This window comes from Pongo pygmaeus, chromosome 1 (assembly GCF_028885625.2).
Source record: "Pongo pygmaeus isolate AG05252 chromosome 1, NHGRI_mPonPyg2-v2.0_pri, whole genome shotgun sequence".
Taxonomy (NCBI): domain Eukaryota; kingdom Metazoa; phylum Chordata; class Mammalia; order Primates; family Hominidae; genus Pongo; species Pongo pygmaeus.
The window spans coordinates 78,285,980-78,305,623 of NC_072373.2; the positions used below are offsets into that span (position 1 = coordinate 78,285,980).

The following is a 19,644-nucleotide window of genomic DNA, read 5'->3' on the forward strand; positions in this document are numbered from 1 at the left end:
CTATTCCTTGTGTATATTATGTGCACATGTCTCATTTCTGTTGTCATAATTGCTTCTGTAATTTCCTTCTGAGTAGCAGTCATAACCACCCTGGCTTCTGACATTATAGTCTCTGGACTGTCCATATCCATATCTATACCCTCCAGGTCAACTGTCATACCTGCCACTCCCATAGTCCTGGTTCCCACCACCTCTAGAGTAGCTGCGACCATGCCCATGGGCCCCAAAGGCACCTCCTCTTGTTCCCCCGCAGACTTGCCTGCATGATCCACACGGATCAGGTGACCATCCAGGGACTCTCTGTTCATGGCTCTCATGGCATCTGGGTTGGTGATGGTGATAAAACCAAAACCCCTGGACCGCTGAGTCTCCTTGACAATGACCACCTCAGAGACAGGCCCGAAGCTGCTGAAGTGGTCTTCCAGCACCTGCTTGTCGGTGTTAATGTTGAGCCCTCCCACGAAGAGCTTTCCTTCTTTAGTGGACATGGGAGCGAGTTCAAGTCCTGGAAATTAAAACTTAAAAAAGCCAGACAGAGAGTGAGCTCAGAGGTGCAGAGAAAATAGGGCACATCTAATTTTCTTGTGTAATATATTAATAGCATGGCCCCTATGCAGGAAATTCTCAAATTAGCCTCCTCAGTCTTTTATAACTGAGAGCCAAATAAAAAGGACAGGGCTAACGGGAAAGAAAAACACAGAAAACACAAGGAGAAAAGGCAGGCTCAACTGCTGGCTGCTTTATGAGCCCCCAGCCCTGTCTGGGTTGCCCTCAGAATATCCTCCAGGTAACTGCCATCAGTGCAGAAGGCCAGGCTACTGAAAGGCAAACTGTCCCAATGGGACGAATGGGGAAAAGCCTTACACAGTTTTCCCCCTTGGCCACAAGCTTGGCCGCCGGAAATGGGACTGCCCTAAGGGCTGAAGTGCCCCCAGTACAGAATCCCATCAGACACCCCTGATGGCCTTCTGCTGGGGTAGGTGTCTCTGCTCCAGCTGGCTTCCAAATCAAACATCATTATCAATAAAACAAAGCCAAGGGCAACTCTGGAGGCAACAAGTAAAATTATAAATTTCCCTTTTGCTGTCTGTCATGGACACACCTCCTCTACCCCTTTCTGGAAATAAACTTTTGCTTATATGGTAAAAACCTGGAAAATTACTATCTGGATGTTAACAGCCTTTTAGATTGGGTCACTATTGGAACTGGATAGACCAATAAAAGAAAAAGGTTAAATTAAAAGAAGAATGCATAATAACAACATGGCTAGTCTTAGAAAGTTATCTTGAGCAGTTAAAATCCTTTGCAAGCTTGAAAATGCTTTAAACTCCTTCTGGAAAAAACAGCAGTCACCTTGTGCTGTAGATAAGTGGCTAAGGCTTTGCCCTCTCACAATTCAATTCTTGTCTTTCAAAGTGAGTCCTTTGTGGTTTAATACTTGTGGTATTTTTGCCCTTTATTGATTCTTTTCCCCTCCATGAACAGCTTCTGATTTCCTGTCTTGAAATTTTCTTTTCTCTGAGTTACCTTTGGGGCAATTCTAGATCTTGTAAATCACAGACCATCTCTTTGGAGACAGCTCATGTGTCTGTGTTTAAGTCTTCTTCTTAGTTAAGGCTTACTAATATCATGTTATAAAATACCTTTAGTAAAAGATTCAAAAGCCAGAAATACTAGCCGTTTGTCCTGACTGAAATCTGGTAATAGAACATTTTTAAAAGATTGTTCTTTTAAAAGCGCTGTAGTTAGAAATCAACTTAAAGCTTATATTTGGTCTGCATGTGTACAGATACCGGTTTTTAAAGCCCCTGCTTTCTCTCTGAAAACTTCTCAGTTGATGGAATTTTGTCTGAATTCTCCATTTCTATCTGTGTATTTATATGTGTTTATATAAAAGAATTCTAATTGGCTTAAAGAAAAATAAGCACTTAAACATATTGTCAGAAAAATAAAAACTTAATGCCTTTTAGGTCACATGACTCTAATACGAATCTTTTAAAAAGACAGTTTAAAGATTATTGGTAAAGTAAAATAAAAGATGTCTTCAAAGCTCACACATTTAAACTAAATTAGGCAGTCAGATACTGTTTGTCAAATGCTTTAAGGCCATAAACTGCTTCTATGACTTTTAATAATTGACTTGTTTGTTTTATAGCCATTAGATTCTAGGTAAGGCCTGGGGACATATGGAGTTAGCCTGGTTCCCTGGCTAGTCTGGAAAGAGTCAGACATTATCCGCAGCTTGTCTTGAGCTCTGCAATCTTATATATGGTTAAAATTACTCATCAGGGCCAGGTACGGTGGCTCATGCTTGTACTCCCAGCACTTTGGGAGGCCAAGGAGGGCGGATCACGAGGTTAGGAGTTCGAGACCAGCCTGGTCAACACAGTGAAACCCTGTCTCTACTAAAAATACAAAAATTAACTGGGCGTGGTGGCAGGCACCTGTAATCCCCAGCTACTCGGGGGGCCGAGGCAGGAGAATTGCTTGAACCCGGGAGGTGGAGGTTGCAGTGAGCCGAGATTGTGCCATCGCACTCCAGCCTGGATGACAGAGCTAGACTCCGTCTCAAAAAAAAAAAAAATTACTCATCAGACTTTTCACCAAAAATAAAAGTTGCTGAGAGTTAACATTGTAACATGTACTTGAGACTGCTGGAGAAACAGTTTACATGCAAAGTATAGAAGGAAAGTAGAATATGTTTTTGGTGGGAGGTTATAAGAAGGCATGGAAATAGGCAGGGCACGGTGGCTCACGCCTGTAATCCCAGCACTTTGGGAGGCCGAGGCGGGTGGATAACAAGGTCAGGAGATCGAGACCACCCTGGCTAAAATGGTGAAACCCCGTCTCTACTAAAAATACAAAAAATTAGCCAGGCGTGGTGGCAGGCGCCTGTAGTCCCAGCTACTTGGGAGGCTGAGGCAGGAGAATGGCGTGAACCCGGGAGGTGGAGCTTGCAGTGAGTCAAGATTGCGCCACTACACTCCAGCCTGGGCGACAGAGCGAGACTCCGTCAAAAAAAAAAAAAAAAAAAAGAAGGCATGGAAATATGGCTTTTGTTAAAGGGAATGTAATTTTTGTCTTGCTCAGAGGTTTTAAGGATTGGCCTAACCTACAGAAGTAATGGAATAAAACTGAAGGTTTAAGCAAGTTAAAAAGTAAGTTGTGGAGGGCTGATCTTATAAAAAGTTCTGTGGGTATAAAAAAGCTGGCTAAGATTTGAAGGGAATTATTTAGTTTTCCCATAGGTTGAAAACTGAAATAAAAGCACATTAATACAGGTCCAGAATCTGGGCGCATGTGTCTGAATAATAGTTTTCTTAGATAATTAATCTGCTGTTTAACAGAAAACGATAAAGGGTTATAAGAGGTTTATGGAAATCTTACCCTATGGTCAAGCTAATAAAGATTGGACAGATTTGTTTATAAGGTTTTATTAAGAATTGGATTTAACATTAATAGAACACTAGTACAAAGATGCAATTTGGCTTTCTCTTTTAAACAAGATTTTCATGTAATATAAACAAAAATGAAAGAATTTTGTTTTCCTTTTAAATGAATGACAGAAAAAGGAGGGAAGAAAAAGGAGACAGATTCAGTCATCCTCATGCTGTCTTTATTGCAGCCTGTTTTGAAAGTTGAGTCTCCCCTCTATCAGCGAGTAAAGATTTTTGCCTTTTAAAAATTTTGGACTTATCATTTTGGCTAAACGACTTCTAGTGACTCTGTACTAATCTCCTTCTCTAAACAACTCTCCTCCAAATCCTGTTGGGTAATGGGAACAAGTGGCACCCTCTCCCTCCAAAAGAAAAATTCACACCCCTTTATAATATGTAAGGGATCAATTACCATTTTCCCTCCATGCCCTGGTAATATCTAAATACTCCACACTCCTTTGGGGCAAAAACATACTTTCCAAGATGAGTGCCTGCTTAATATTTGCCCAACCTCTGAATTCATCTTTCCCTCTAGTAGCCCCATTTCTCCTGGGAAAGCTACCTAAATCTTTAACAAATAACTTCAACCTAGATAGTCTTATCTCAGGGGTTTAAAATAGCCCATACTTATTCAGACAAGCCCTAGCAAGAAAGCCAACTGAGTAATCTCTTGATGGAACAACTTCAACAATATGTAAATAACCTCATTTGCTTCCCTTCCACAGAACTCACACAGCAACACATAGTATAAACCATAAATTCCTAAAAAAAGGAAAATAACTTTTGTCTAATTCAAAGGACAATGGTTATAATATAAAACAAGATAAAAGGAACCAGGAAATAAGAGAAACATAAAGAAAGTTATAAAGGTAAAGAGGTATTTTTGGTAATGAAGGTTATGAAGATTTTACGTGAGAAAGGATTTTGTACAGTAAATTCTTGTCCTAAGGTAAAATGACTGCTTGTTTAAGAAAGAGGGATTTTTAGGACAAGTCAGAAAGTCTGGGCACATCGTAGACGGTCTGTGTAAATCATGAGAAAATTTGTGAAATTCATAAAAGGAACACTATATATAATTAAGATATAATAGTCTCTCTAAAATTGGCTCCCTATGCTGTGTCGAATTAAATTCAAACACTTTTTCATCAAGTGTAACTTCCAGGTTATCTAAATGAGCTTCCAATACGGAAAAACAGTCACACTACAAAAGGGTTTTCTTTGCCTTTTTGGTAACTGGCTCAAGAAACACAATTTTATCTTTTAGAATTCAGTAGTTTCACCTTCAAATGGTGCTATGAACAGGATATTGCTCTCTCCTCAATGATGCCTGCTACCTTTAGGAGTCTCCCATTCAGCTGGAGGCCAGTTTTGCCTAGACATGCTCCCCTTCTCTGATGAATGCTTTCCTCCAGCATGATCCAATATCCTAGGTCCTACAACCCAGGACAATGGCTCACAGGGTCTCCTGACAGACCAACAACCATAGGTTGGGTCAACTCTACGCCCCTGGTCAGTAGGAAGCAGTTGGAAGATGAGACCTCTACCCCAATGCCAAAGATTTGTCATTGCTATTCTGTCATGGGGGGAATGTGGATTCCTGATAAGTAAGCAAAAATGAGGAAGGGGCCTCAGGTGGGGAAGGGCTCCAGGTGAGGAAGAATAATAAATAATTGTTCTGAGAGTCGAACTCATTCCACACAATGACTTTGTTCTGCACATAACCCTGTCCAGTACAACCCTATAAAACTTCCCTTCCACCTCTGCCTCTTTGCAGACAGCCCCTTCTCTGCTGTGCTGTCCATTGCAATCTTGCAATATATTTTCATACTTTCTTTAACAAACCTGCCTTTCTTTATCTACAACTGTCTTGGTAAATTCCTCTACTCCCTGTGACACCAGCCGCAGATAGTCGCATCTGTGAGAAACATATCTTCAGTGGTCCAGAAGATATGCTGCCTGCCTCAAGCAGTGGGTCAAAACCATCTGACCACATAACAGAGTACACAGTGGGGAGCAATTCATTGAAGCTTCTGCCGAAGCCCTAGTAGGGGATTTTCCAAGTGACAGGTCAGAGAAAGAGGCCTCATCTGTGGTCAACGTGGACTCCAAAGCAAATGAAAATCTTTCTGTCGAGGACATTCTGAAGCAGCTTCCTTGTTAGGGCATTGGAGAAGGTTCCATGGAAGACCAAGGCAGCCTCAAGAACATGGAATACAATTCTCCTCTGGACATCATTTATGAAGGTAGCTATAAGGATGAAGACTCTTCAGCTGCTCCTGAAAGATCTCAGCCTAATATCTGGCAAATCAATGGATAAGGAAGAAGATGGTTCCCATATGTCAACTTCACGTAATCTTTGGTTCCCATATGTCAACTTCATGTAATCTTGAGTGGATTCTGGAGAATCTCAGCAGTGATGAGGATGATGCTTCAGCTTCCCGTAAGGACCATGTGCACAATGACCTCATTCTGCATATTTTACAGATCTGAAAAGAAGATGCTGGCAATATATCATCAACTTCAGGGGAAAGTAAGTGGATTCTGAAGAGGATAAGTGATGAGGAGGACTCTCCTGCTCCCTGACCACCTTCACATCACCAGCACCCTCTTCAGTGGGAACCTCTACACCAGGGTCCCTGAGCAGACATCAGAATGAGAGAGAGAGATGGAGCTCCTTACAACTAGAAAGTTATTTCTTATCCTGATAAGTCTCGTTGCATCATATGGGTCCCATTAGTACAGATATCTCCAAATGGGCCACTCTTCTGTTACATAGAATAAATTGCTCGTTACATTGAGACTCTAATTATAGATTAGAGTCCTCCTCACCATCTACTGTAAAAGAATCAATCAACAGCGGGCTCCAGGGTCTCACTGAACTTGTGGTCAGCCTTATTCATAGGATCACAGAGTTTACCTATAAAACAGAAAACTGCTTGATGTTTGGTGACTGTCCTAAATAAATAAGTTGAGTGCACTATCTGAGCTTTGCCATTTTTGTCTTTTTCATTCTTTTATCCATCCTGGCTATCCTGGGAATCTCTCTGTTCACTAAACCCACTCCTGCTGTACCTACTGTCAAAACATGAATGACATCTTGTGCTGATGAGGATGAGGAGACATCCTCACTCTCCAAAGCTGTTGGAAAGAACCTATGTAAAGGGCCAGTGGGACAATTTATCTGCTTTGTTGCTGTTTCATTAATTCACTATGATACTATGTGCTTGGGCACCATGCTCTCTGCCTGAGTCCAGGGCACCAGGAGAGGAGCTAAGAGGCCATCTGTGGGGCCAGCCCAGGCCACTCAGAACAATGGTGATAGTGACACTTGGCTGGAACGCTCCTTGCCCCAGCCTGGCTGCCAGGCCAGTACCTGGGATCATTGACACCTCTGCCTTCCAGCACAAGCCCCAGGCAAGGACCAGTGGACTCCAGAGCACTCACTGCCCAGGGGCCACAGATGTTTTACCTAGCAGGGGCACCTCTTGGCCAGGTCCCTGCTTCCCCCTTGTATGAACCAGCCTGGGGAACTAAGAGCTCCACAGCTGTGGGTATAATATAGTGGCCAGGTCCAGGATTTGAGGTGGGGTAGTGGTGTTGGGGACAGGAGACTGGGGCAAGTTGCCTGTGGACTTCTGAAAGTGAAAAGAAGTCAGGGGAAATGTTTATCTCTCTCCTTGTCCTAATGCCAGCAGTATAAGCCACAGGCTAGGGATTCCTTTTAAAGCCCACAGTATTCCTCCACCTAAGTCCTAGTATAACCATCATTTCCTTGAGCTCACGTGCAACAGCTGCTGTGCCAAGCTCCATGTTTGTATTTGATCTTCACAAACTAACTACTGCCTTAAGGCAGTAGTTAGTAGCATTATCCCATTTCACCTCCAAGGAATCTGAGGCTGGGGGATAAATAACTTGCCCATGGTGAGTGGAGAAGCTAGGACTGAAATCAGCATCTGCTTTTCTCTAGAGCCTGGGATGTTCACCCTGAAATTGTTCTCCTGCCTTCTCTGTGGTTGGTACTTTCCAGATACTGTTTGTGCTTTACCAAGAGGAGTTGGCCCTGTTGCTTTCCTCGCCTCTTCCCTTCTTTACTCTGGTGACTTCCTATGGCCAAGAAGGGGGTCTGCAAGACTGTCTCTCTACTTCATGTAAAATGACTGGAATCTTGTGGAGAAATTGTGAAGTTGACTTGGGAACACACTAAAGAAGCCTATGTTGGGAGCTTGGGGAAAAAGAGTACCCGGAGACAAGTACTCCAATGGAAGCTCTGCCTTCACTGTGAGAACATGCCAGGGCTAGCCTGCTAGAGGGAGACATGTGGAGCAGAACTAAGTCACCCCAGCCAACCTCCATACCTGGGAGGCACCAGCTGATAGCCAGCTGTTCCCCAGTCCGTGAGTGAGCCTAGCTGAGACCTGAAGAGCTGCCCAGGCTGAATCACCAACCTACGGATTTGTGAGCTGAAAGGAGAAATGATGAAGAAAGTGTTCTTGGAATTCACTTCTGGCAGAGTCTTGTGAGCTTTGCTTTCATTTGTTAGTGAAATGCTTGACATCTTCCCTTCACTTTATAAACGTTATGTGCACATTATTCAGAATTCTAATAGAAAGTAATTTCCCACTAATGCAGGCTGTAAAACGCCATTTTACCTGAATCCATGCCTCAGGAGCACAGTACAGGACACCTTTACACTTGCAAATTCCACTCACAAATCAAGGAAGCCCCATGTTGGGTGGGACAGGGACTTAGAGCTACTGCCAAGGGAAATTTAGAAGAGCAGCCTAGGACAGGCATAGGCAAATAGCAGACAGTGGCACACAGAGTTTGCAGCAGTGGAGAATCCAATTATGGGACACTGAATTTTTTTTAAAGCCAAATTTTGCACATCTGTCATCTCTAGCTGACCAGCACCCTTCTAAGAACTTCATCTGCCTAGACACTGAGCTACTGGCCAACAAGGGGACAGACGCACTGATATGCATGGCCTGGATGAGGAAGCCAAAGAATTCACTGTCCTATCAGTGTTTTTCCTTCCAGGTCGAATATATACAGTTTACTTCCTTTGCGACCATTTGCTGACCACACAATGTCTGCAATCATGAATTTTGGAAATAAATAATTCCCAATGCTCTTAAAAAAATACACTATGATCTGTGAACTTTAAAAACTGACTTAAAGTAGCAGTAGTTATTTTAGAGAAGGTCATGAATACCATTATGGACCTAGTCCAGCAGTCCAGTAAAGAGAAATATCATGACAGATTTTTAGCAGAAATAAAGAGTACCTGATTCAAGTTACAAAAGAATTTCAAGAAGCCCCGAAAGAGTGCTTTCCCTTTTTAAAATATAAAAGTGGATTTAGTAGAAGAAATGCGATGATTAAGAAACTTTAGGACCTGTTACTAGCAATGTTAGTGAGAAGGTGAAATTGTATGTTATTAATAACTGTTACCCCGAAGAAAAAGAAAAAAAGAAAACAAAATACAAAAAAAAATTTTTAAGAGAAAAAAGTTTTAAAAATTTCAAAAAGAAATTGTATGTTATATCAACAACAAATTTTAAAAGGCAATTACAAATTCTAAAAAAAAATAAATCTGTGCAATAAAACAAGGGCTAAGTATAAAGTTAATTACAATGAACATTACTTTGAGAATATAAGAGATTACAAACATTAAAAAATGATACTTGGCCAGGCATGGTGGCTCACACCTGTAATCCCAGCACTTTGGGAGGCCAAGGTGGCAGGATCACTTGAGTGCAGGAAGTCGAGGCTGCAGTGAGTCATGATTGCACCACTGCACTTAACCTGGGCAACAGAAAGAAACACTGTCTCAAAAAAACAAACAACAAAAAAGTAGTATTTATTTTTAAAAATGATACCCAAAAATATTACCTTGGAACTTCCCAGGTGTGATTTTTATTCATTGTGGTCATTCACATGTATGTCTTGGATCTATGGAGAAAGAAATTTACACAATCTTAATAGCAAAAATTCTATTAAATCAACATAGAAACAAAGTATGGACAACTTAATTACAATTACAGAGAACCATTTAAACTCTGAAAATTAGCTGTTTAAAAACAATGTTAGAGTTGGCTAGGTGTGATGGCTTATGCCTGTAATCCCAGCACTTTGGGAGACCAAGACAGGTGGATCACCTGAGGTGAAGAGTTTGAGACCAGCCTGGCCAACGTGGCAAAACCTCATCTCTATTAAAAAGGACAAAAATTAGCCGGGAGTGGTGGCATGCACCTGTAGTCCCAGCTACTTGGGAGGCTGAGGCAGGAGAATCACTTGAACCCAGGAGGCGAAGGTTGCGGTGAGCCGAGATCACGCCACTGCACTCCAGCCTGGATGAGAGAGTGAGACTCCATCTCAAAAAAAAAAAAAAAAAAGAAAAAAAAGTTAGAGTTGACAGAATTTGGGAGTGGGTTGTGTAAAAAACACGTAAGGATTCCAATTGTTATGGGACTTTGTGAATATTAAGTACATAGATACATAAACATGATAGACCCAGAAATAGAGCTGGAGAAAGCACTTTAAAAGTTACAAATGTAACCACTAGACAAACTGAAAATAATAATGAGATAATAAGAGTTGGGTAGCAGAGACAAGTAAAATGATTTTGTAATGAACCAAAAATTTGATTTTTTTGAAATTGCGAGTCCCAAAGGAAAAGTTTTAAGTGTATTTTTAGAATTTTGCAGGAAAATACCAAAACTATTATAAGCAGAAACAAAAACTGGAAATCTGTAGCTGAGTAGGTGTGCTGTATCGCCTGTGCTCGGCTCCTCAGAACAGTACAGGGGAACAAATCAATTTACATGCAGAAAAGACAGGATGAAGTAATTTTGGTACTGTGTTATTGCCCAGCACTGCCTATCAAGCATGGAGAAGTCTTTTAAGAAGGCTGCCTGCATCCTCTGTGGCCACCTGAAGCTGCTGCCCATGTTTCTCAGGGGGAGGCCAGGGATGATCAGCCCTGATTTGTACAGCCTTCCCAATTGGCCAAGAGAGAAACAGAAGCTCTGCTATTGTCCCCTTCATATGGAATCCCCCCTGCTTCACAGTTCCTACATTGAGTGGGATAGATTGGGCACCTAGGCCTAAAGGTTACCATCCTCATAACTCTCAACCACATTGTTTGGGTTTCGTTGGTACAGTTATCTCCAAATGGGTCACTCTTTCATTACGCAGAGTCAATGGCTAGTTACTTTGGGTCTCCATTTTTAGCTATTTTTCTGCGTGTCATCTACTGCAAAAGAGTCGATGAGCAGGAGCCTCTGGGGAATCACTGGATTGTTTTCAGTCCCATTCAGATGATCAGGGAATTCCTTGGTGGCTGGTGACTGTTCTGAGATGGAGTGTGCTGCCTGTACTTCATCATTATGGTCCTTTTTGTATTCACCCTATTCGGAGAATTTCCCTGTTCACCAAACCCTTTCTTGCTATACATGTGAGCCATGACTCATAAGTAAATGTTAAAGCATGTTCATTTCTAAAAGAACAGGAAAGAAGGCTGGGTGCGGTGGCTCATGTCTGTAATGCCACTACTTTGGGAGGCCGAGGTGGGTGGATCACAAGGTCAAGAGATCAAGACCATCCTAGCTAACATGGTGAAACCCCATCTCTACTAAAAATACAAAAAATTAGCTGGGCATGGTGGCATGCACCTGTAGTCCCAGCTACTTGGGAGGCTGAGGCAGGAGAATCGCTTGAATCTGGGAGGCAGAGGTTGCAGTGAGCCAAGATTGCACCACTGCACTCCAGCCTGGTGACAGGGTGAGACTCAGTCTCAAAAAAAAAAAAAAAAAAAAAGGAAATACTATTCAGCCATTAAAAATTATTAAATCGACTGGGTGTGGTGGCTCATGCCTGTAATCCCAGCACTTTGGGAGGCCAAGGCGGGCAGATCACTTGAGGTCAGGAGTTTGGATGGAGTTGGATGGGCTGGTGAGCCCATCCAACATGGTGAAACCCCATCTCTACTAAAAATACAAAATTAGCCAGTCGTGGTGGCTGGTGTCTGTAGTCCCAGCACTTTGGGAGGCAGAGGCAGGCAGACCATCTGAGGTCAGGAGTTTGAAACTAGCCTGTCCAACATGATGAAATACAAAATTTTGAAATACAAAGTTAGTCAGGTGTGGTGATTGATGCCTGTAGCCCCAGCTACTCGGGAGGCTGAGGCAGAAGAATTGCTTGAAATCGGGGAGTGGGGCCAGTGGGGGGAGGATGCAGTGAGCCAGGATCACACCATGGCACTCTAGCCTGGGCAACAGAGTGAAACTCTGTCTCAAAAAAAAAAAAAAAAAAAAAGGATGGAATCCTGTCATTTGCCATTTGTAACAACATGGATAAACCTGGAGGTCAGGTTTCTGGGAAGAGAAATAGGTCAGGGCTGGGTTAGCAATGTCTGCATTCCTCTATTGGACAGCCCATCTCCTACAACTATGGCTCTTGTCTTGTTCTATTGACCCTTCTTGTGACTGTTTATGTGTATGAATAGTCATGGCTTCCTCCTATTGCTATTCCTGAGGTATAGAAGCATCCCTATTTGTTTCCATTTGTGATCTTAATTTATTGTTAAACAACAATTTAATATTACAGATCACCTTAGACAATTTTATTTGCTAAGGTATTCATGTACCTGTGTATATGTATAAATTATATATATATATTCCATTGTTCATTTGACTCTGTAATTTACTTCAGTTTTCAATACAGCCATGTGTCACTTGACAACAGGCATATGTCTTGTGAAATGGGTTGTTAGGCGATTTAGTCCTTATGTAAACATCACAGAGTGTACGCACACAAGCCTAGATGGTATAGCCTACTACACATCTAGGCTATATGGTATAGCCTATTGCTCCTAGGCTACAAGCCTGTCTAGCATGTTACTGTACTGAATACTGTAGGCAATTGTAAATAATAAGTATTTGTTTAGATACACATAGAAAGGCACAATAAAAATATGGTATAAAAGGTTTAAAGATGATACACTTGTATATGGCACTTCATGAATGAAGTCTGCAGGACTGGAAGTTGCTCTGGCAAGTCAGTGAGTGAGTGGTGAGTGAACCTGAAGACCTAGGACATTATTGTACACCACTGTATACTTGATGAACACTGTATATTTAGGCTACACTAAATATATTTTTTTAAACTTTTTCTTCAATAAATTAACCTTAGCTTACTATAATTTTTTACTCTACAAACTTTTAAGCTTTTTGACTCATAATAACACTTAGCTTAAAACACAAATACACTGTATAGCTGTACAAAAATATTTTCTATTTTCACTCTATAAGCTTTCACTTTTTTTTTTTTTTTTTTTTTGAGACAGAGTCTTGCTCTGCCACCAGGCTGGAGGGCAGCAGCACAATCAGGGCCCACTGCAGACTCGACCTCCCAGGATCAAGCGATCCTCCTACCTCAGCCTCCTGAGTAGCTAGAACTACATGGTGTGTGCTACCATGCCTGGCTACTTTTTAAATTTTTTGCAGAGATGGGTCTCACTGTGTTCCCCAGGCTAGTCTCAAACTCCTGGGCTCAAGCAATCCACCTGCCTCAGCCTCCCAAAGTGCTGTGATTACAGGCATGAGCCACCACACCCGGACCATTTTTTACTATTTTTAAAATTTTTTATTGTATATATTTTTACTTTCTAAACTTTTTTGTTAAAAACTAAGGCACAGTCACACCCATTAGTCTAGGTCTACACAGGGTCAGGATCACCAATATTGCTGTTTTCCTCCACATCTTGTCCCACTGGAAGGTCTTCAGGAACAATAACACACACTATTTTAACACACAGTAATTTAACAATGTTTTCTTCTGGAATACTTCTCAAAGGACCTGCCTGAGGCTGTTCGACAGTAATCTTTTTGTATAAGTAGAAGGAATATGCTCTAAAATAATGATATATAGTATAATAAATAAACTGGTAAGAGTCATTTATGATCAAGTATCACAGACTGTACATAATTGTATATGCTATACTTTTATAAGATTGGCAGTGCAGGTTTGTTCACAACAACATCACCACAAACTCATGAGTAATCCATTGCACAACAGCAACAACATTGTTAGGTGTAATTTTTCAGATCAATTATAATGTTATATATAATGCAGTCCTTCGTTGACTGAAACGTCCTTCTGTTGCACATGGCTGTAGTTGCCTAGTCTTGTTTTTCTGTGCAAGATTGTAAGTTTTTAAGAGGACAGTAACACTGTTTGCCATTTTTGTATCCCCAGACTTTAACAGAATACCCGTCACACATATCTGATGGACAAATTGATTCACTTTGATATAGCACCCAAGATTAACAAACTATAGATCATTTCTACAGTTTGTTATAGAACTATAACATACTTCTATGTTATAGTTTGTTGTACCCTGAAAGTACAGTCTTCACTCACGATAAATATTACCATCTTCAGCAAGAAATTACAGTTGTATTTTAAGCAGACTAAAGCCTCTTGAATCAAGAGAGATCATAACAAGACATTATGCTTGATGGATTCTCCGTCTAAAGACAGAGTCTCCCTCTGTCGCCCAGGTGCAGTGTCACGATTTTGGCTCACTGCAACCTCCACCTCTCAGGTTGAAGCGATTCTCCTGCCTCAGCCTCCCGAGTAGCTGGGACTACAGGTGTGTGCCACCACGCCGGGCTAATTTTTTTGTATTTTTAGTAGAGACGGAGTTTCACCGTGTTAGCCAGGCTGGTCTCGAACTCCTGACCTCAGGCAATCCGCCCACCTCAGCCTCCCAAAGTGCTGGGATTACAGGCATGAGCCACCGCGCCCAGCCACCTAATCTCTATTATAAGGGAAAAGCATGTGATTCATTTAGAGAAAATATTTATCTAAATTTAAGCTTATTGCTCTGCGATATTTTCTAGTGTTCTCAGTTGTACCATTCTCTAACCTTGGACAAATCACACGTCATCTCAGAACCTTGAGGTCTAAATGATAAAATGAGGAAAATGACACTTGATATCAGAGAGGATTTGTGCAGAAACTTATGCTAATCATTAAGCATAGTTCTTAAGAAAATAGGCATGTAACCAAGAAAATAAATGGTAACCATTTTTAACTTTCAGAGAAGTAGTAAAATAAATTTGTAACACAATTAGAGCATATTATTTATTATGCAGGTTCTTCTAATGTTGCCATCTTTGTGGGAGGTAATTTCTCCAAGATACAATTCTTGCAGCATGTCACTACATCAATAAACAAGAACAGTTAGAAGAGAAACAAAGCACCTCCCTGAGTCCATCTTATAATGTCACATCTAAAGTTTCATGAGGAAGGCATCAGGGCATTTCCCATATTATTACATATATTAAAAATAATTAAACTATAGTTGAACTTATCTTTAAAAACTAAATTCCACTTGCTTTGTTACTCATTACTCTATTTTCTCTGTAAACTATACTCACATTGCAAAGGACATAACTGAGATGGCTGGCAAACTTTGATATGGATGCTTTGATAGAAAATAATATTGTATCAATGTTAAATTTTCTGAATTTGACAACTGAATTACAGTTATGAAGACAATGTTCTTGTTCTTAGGAGATATCTACTGAAGTATTTAGGGGTAAAGAGCCATGATAGCTATAACTAATTTTCAAATAATGCATGCCAGGGGGAGATATATATTTCAAGAGAAGTAATAAAGCATACTTAGTGAAATGTTAACAAACCATGTAAACTCTCTGGCACTCTGTTTCTTCATCTGCTTGGAGACAAAAAGAGGGCTGAACTATTTTGGTTTTATTCACACTGTCATGAAATCCATTTAGGAGTTGAGGTCAGCATTAGAAACGCGTTATTAATGAATCTGGATAAAGGATTTAAAAGCATTCAAAATCAAAACTAAAATAAACTAATATCATATTTATATAACACCAAGGCACTCTAAGCATGAAAAGCTTATGGTTAACTACGTGATACCTGTATACTTCCTCTCCAAACTAATTGAGTTACATGCTTAGAAGAGTCAATTTGCATTTGTACTCCAAAGTATTTATGCCTATTATACTTATAGAATCTATTTAAATATGTAAACTAATGAAATACAAAGTTATTTTCTATAAAAACTAAATTGATAAACATGAACAACAAACAAAAATTACTATAGAACTAGGCACAGGTAAGACAAATCTGTAAAACTTTGGAGAAAAAATTGTACAAAAATCTAGACTGGGCATTCAAATTGCTTGAAAGGTGTCTTTAACTTCTTATTCCACTTTGAAGAAAATGAAACTGTAAACTGTAAACAATGCAACTTGTAACAAAGCCAAAGCAGGTGTTCCAACCAGCAAATTCATGCTCAGATAAAAGGTCTTGGGCCTACTACCAAGACTGGTGAGTGAACATATACATCTGAGTCAAAATAAAATGACTAAAGTATATATTTGCCATTTTTAAATACGTACCACTGTCACTGACTTTTTAAATTAACTGATCAAGTGGTCCCAATTTTAGGGGAAGAGAGTGCCTCTACCATTGTTTTAATTGAAAAACTGATATACATGGTAAAGATATTCAAATAGTACAAAACACTACACATCAAGAAAGTTTCCCTTCTGTATTAGTCTTCTAGGGCTGCTATAATGAAATACCATGGACTAGGTGGCTTAACTACAGAAATTTATTTTCTCACAGTCCTAGAGGCTAAAAGTCCAGGATCAAGGGGCCATCAGGGTTGGCTTATGGTGTGGCCTCTCTTTCCGGACTGCAAACGGCCATCTTCTGTGTTCTCATATGGCCTCTTCTCTGTGCCCATGCACTCAGACACTAGCCCTACAGGATTAGGGTTTTGCCTTTTTGACTTCATTTAACCTTACTTATTGTCCTAAAGGCCCTATCTCCAAATCTAGTCACACTGGAAGTTAGGACTTCAACATATGAATTTTGAGGGGACATAATTCAGTCTATAACACTTTCCGTGCCAGATTCACAGTCCTCCTGGTGTGTGTGTGTGTGTGTATGTGTGTGATGCTTAAATGCAAGTAGAGTCTACACATTATTTTGCACCTTACTTTTCTCACCTTATAGCATCATAGAGGTATTCCATGTCAGCACATATAGATCTATCTAGTTCATTTTAATGGCTGCATACTATTCTATTGAATGGCTACACTATGACTTATTTCAGCAATTTCCTTTACTGAACAGTTAGAATTTTTTTTCACTCTGTTACAAAAATTCTGTAACAGATATTTTTATAGAATACTTTTATATACAACCTGTATACCCATGGGATAAATTTTAGAAGTAAAATTGTTAGATCAAAAAGAACTTCATATAAAATTTTGATACATATAATTACCATGAACTTTTTAAAAATGCACCAATTTTTATACTCTTACTAAGTGTTTAAGAATGCGTGTTCCTCCCTGCTCCCATACCACACATACACACACCCAATACTGCAGTATCAAATTTTTTTTATTTTTGCTATTGAGCTAACACAAAGGATCAAACTGTCAAATCAGGCTCAAATCAGAGATTTTACTCAGTATCAAGCTTTACTAATAGTTTCAAGGATACCAGTAATCCCCAGGTCCTTTCTTCTTGCTTTGGATGCATCCTGGCCCAGGACAGTAGATGTGGTTTCTAAATCAAGTGTACAGTCACCCCGCTTACACAGAAGGAGCCAACTCAGTTACAAAACATTTCCATTTTATGCTACGTTACATAACTTCCACGGTATTTTCCAGTTAATCATACCCCTGAAATCCACATTGATTCTTTTTTGTTTTGTGAGAGGGAGTCTCATTCTGTTGACCAGGATGGAGGGCGGTGGCCCAATCTCTGCTCACTGCAAACTCTGCCTCTCCGGTGCAAGCGATTCTCCTGCCTCAGCCTCCCAAGTAGCTGGTATTACAAGTGTATGGCACCACACTCAGCTAATTTTTGTAGTTTTGGTAGAGACGGGGTTTTGCCATGTTGGCCAGGCTGGTAACTCCTGACCTCAAGTGATCCGCCTGCCTCAGCCTCCCAAAGTGCTGGAATTACCACATCGATTCCTAGTGTGTTTACCATAAACAATCCCAGCCCTGGGACATCTTGCTAGAGGAATTCCGTAAATATGGACTCTCCTGCTAGCAAATGCCATTACTTTGTTTGCCAGGAGGTCTGTAATTACTATATACTTTATATTTTTTAAAAATCACATGCTTGTTTGCTTGCTTTAACCTTGCTTTCCTGAAAGTATTTCCCTACGAAGGGAGAGACTGGATTGCAGATCTTCTGCTTAACTCTCTCTTTCTCAGTCATTGATAGATGAAAAATGGTATTTCCTTGTTTACTTTTACATTTTAAGTAATGTTGAACATTTAGCAACAAAATATTGAAAGCTAGAAGGGAGATAAATCAAGACACAATTGCCTTAGCAGACTTGAAAAGTAGGAATCCCAAGCAGGCCGTGAAGCAACCTGATACACACAGTGAAACCCTGCATAAGGCTCAGGAATTGGAAACACCAGATAAAGCTGAAGAGCATGATGTGAGCTATAAATACAGGCGGAATGGTAGAAAGTCTGTTTAAGAATGAATCAGATGCTGAGATTCCCTTTGCTATCCCATCAAAAGCCCAGAGATTTAGTCTTGGAAGAGAGCAAAACGCTGATTCTCTAGCTAGGAGGACAGCAGGCCCTCTTAAGGATGAAGGTGTCATGTTGAAAAAGAGGGAAAAGAAAATTAGAGGACTAACATCTGAATAACTGAAGCTCACTAAAAAGAAAATGGAGGAAATAAGTAACTCAAGTTGCTTGGAGTTCTGACTCCAAGCTCAGTGCTATTATAATCTTTTAGGCTTACTGGTATATTTGATTCATGTTAACTGTAAAATGACATTTTCTAAGTTTCACAAATATTGGGGATAGTCAAAGGGACTTTGTTCAGGTGATTAAGGGTGGGGCTTGCATTACCCCTCTCCTAAGCGATCATTCCAAAATGACTGGCAGGACTAAAGAATTATGGTTAAAAAAAAAAAAAAAAAGAATGGATTATCTGTAAAAGCTATGCAATGACGTGCCTGTTAGAGCTCACTGACCACACCTTAAGTTGTCTATGTATAAGAGATGAGGCTATAACTAGCTAAAGCTCTAATTGGCTATGGCACCAAAGCCAGAAAATATCCCATAACATGCAAATATACAGATATAAAATCAACTGTAAGTGCTGGGCACAGCTGCTCGTGCCTGTAATCCCAGCTACTTGGGAGGCAGAGGCAGGAAGATCACTTTAGCCCAGGAGTTCAGAGCTGCTGTGAGGTATGATTGTGTCACTGCACTCCAGCCTGGGGGAAGAAGTGAGACCTCATCTAAAAAAAAAAAAAAAAAAAAAAAAAATTTCAGCTGTAGAAGAAAAAATGTCAGAGTTACCTGTGGAGTCTGGGGGTAGACCCGCTATCACACCTAGACAGGGATACAAACCATTAGAGACTTCTCTTCTAAGTGGGCCGTTTCAGTCCAAGTTGCTGTCCAAGTCAGCAACTTGGACTGAATAAACACAGGCAACTGAGTTTAGCATTAAGCTTTCAGAACCTTCAACTGACAACTCAACGGCTATTTCTAAATCTCAGACCATTTAAATCAGAATCTAGGTAGCACGTGGGCACCTACGTAGTTTTAAAAGCTTTCCAAGTGATTCAACTCCAAGTGAATCAGAGTGGAGCATCATTGCCTTAGTCATGGCATCTTTCAAATTCGTTAGTACATTTTTACATAAAAATAAACATCAAACAAAAGAAGAACAACTTTTTGGTAAGAGGGTGTCTATTCTTTCCTTTCCTTTAGTGTCCGCACATCTTTCCTCCTGCTGTTTTCTTGTCTACTCTTGTTCTTGAACACCCCCTCTTATTTTTATGTCTTTAGAAAGTGCCTGGCACAGTATTTCAGACAGTTAAAATACTGTATCAACAATGGACCCATAGATACTGTATTAATTTTAAAAGATGTGTAGTGAATATGATTCAGTGAGTAAAATAATCCAGCTGGGGCGGGGGAGGTATGGATAATAAAACAAATAAGAGAACGGAAAAACAAAATTAGGAATTGTTTCTGGTAGCCAACTACTGCGGGCGTGGAGATCTAAACATGATACCAAATTGGGCGGAGGGGGAGGGCGTGAGGGAGGAATGGGCAGAGTGGCGGAATGGCCTGGCGAGGGCGATTTCCTGAAGGCTTTC

The 19,644-nt window shown here is 40.5% G+C and overlaps 1 pseudogene; it reads right to left on the reverse strand.

Annotated features, from left to right (window-relative positions):
- Positions 1 to 19,005, reverse strand: LOC129038115 (RNA-binding protein 3-like; annotated as a pseudogene).
- Positions 19,006 to 19,644: the final 639 nt, after the last annotated feature.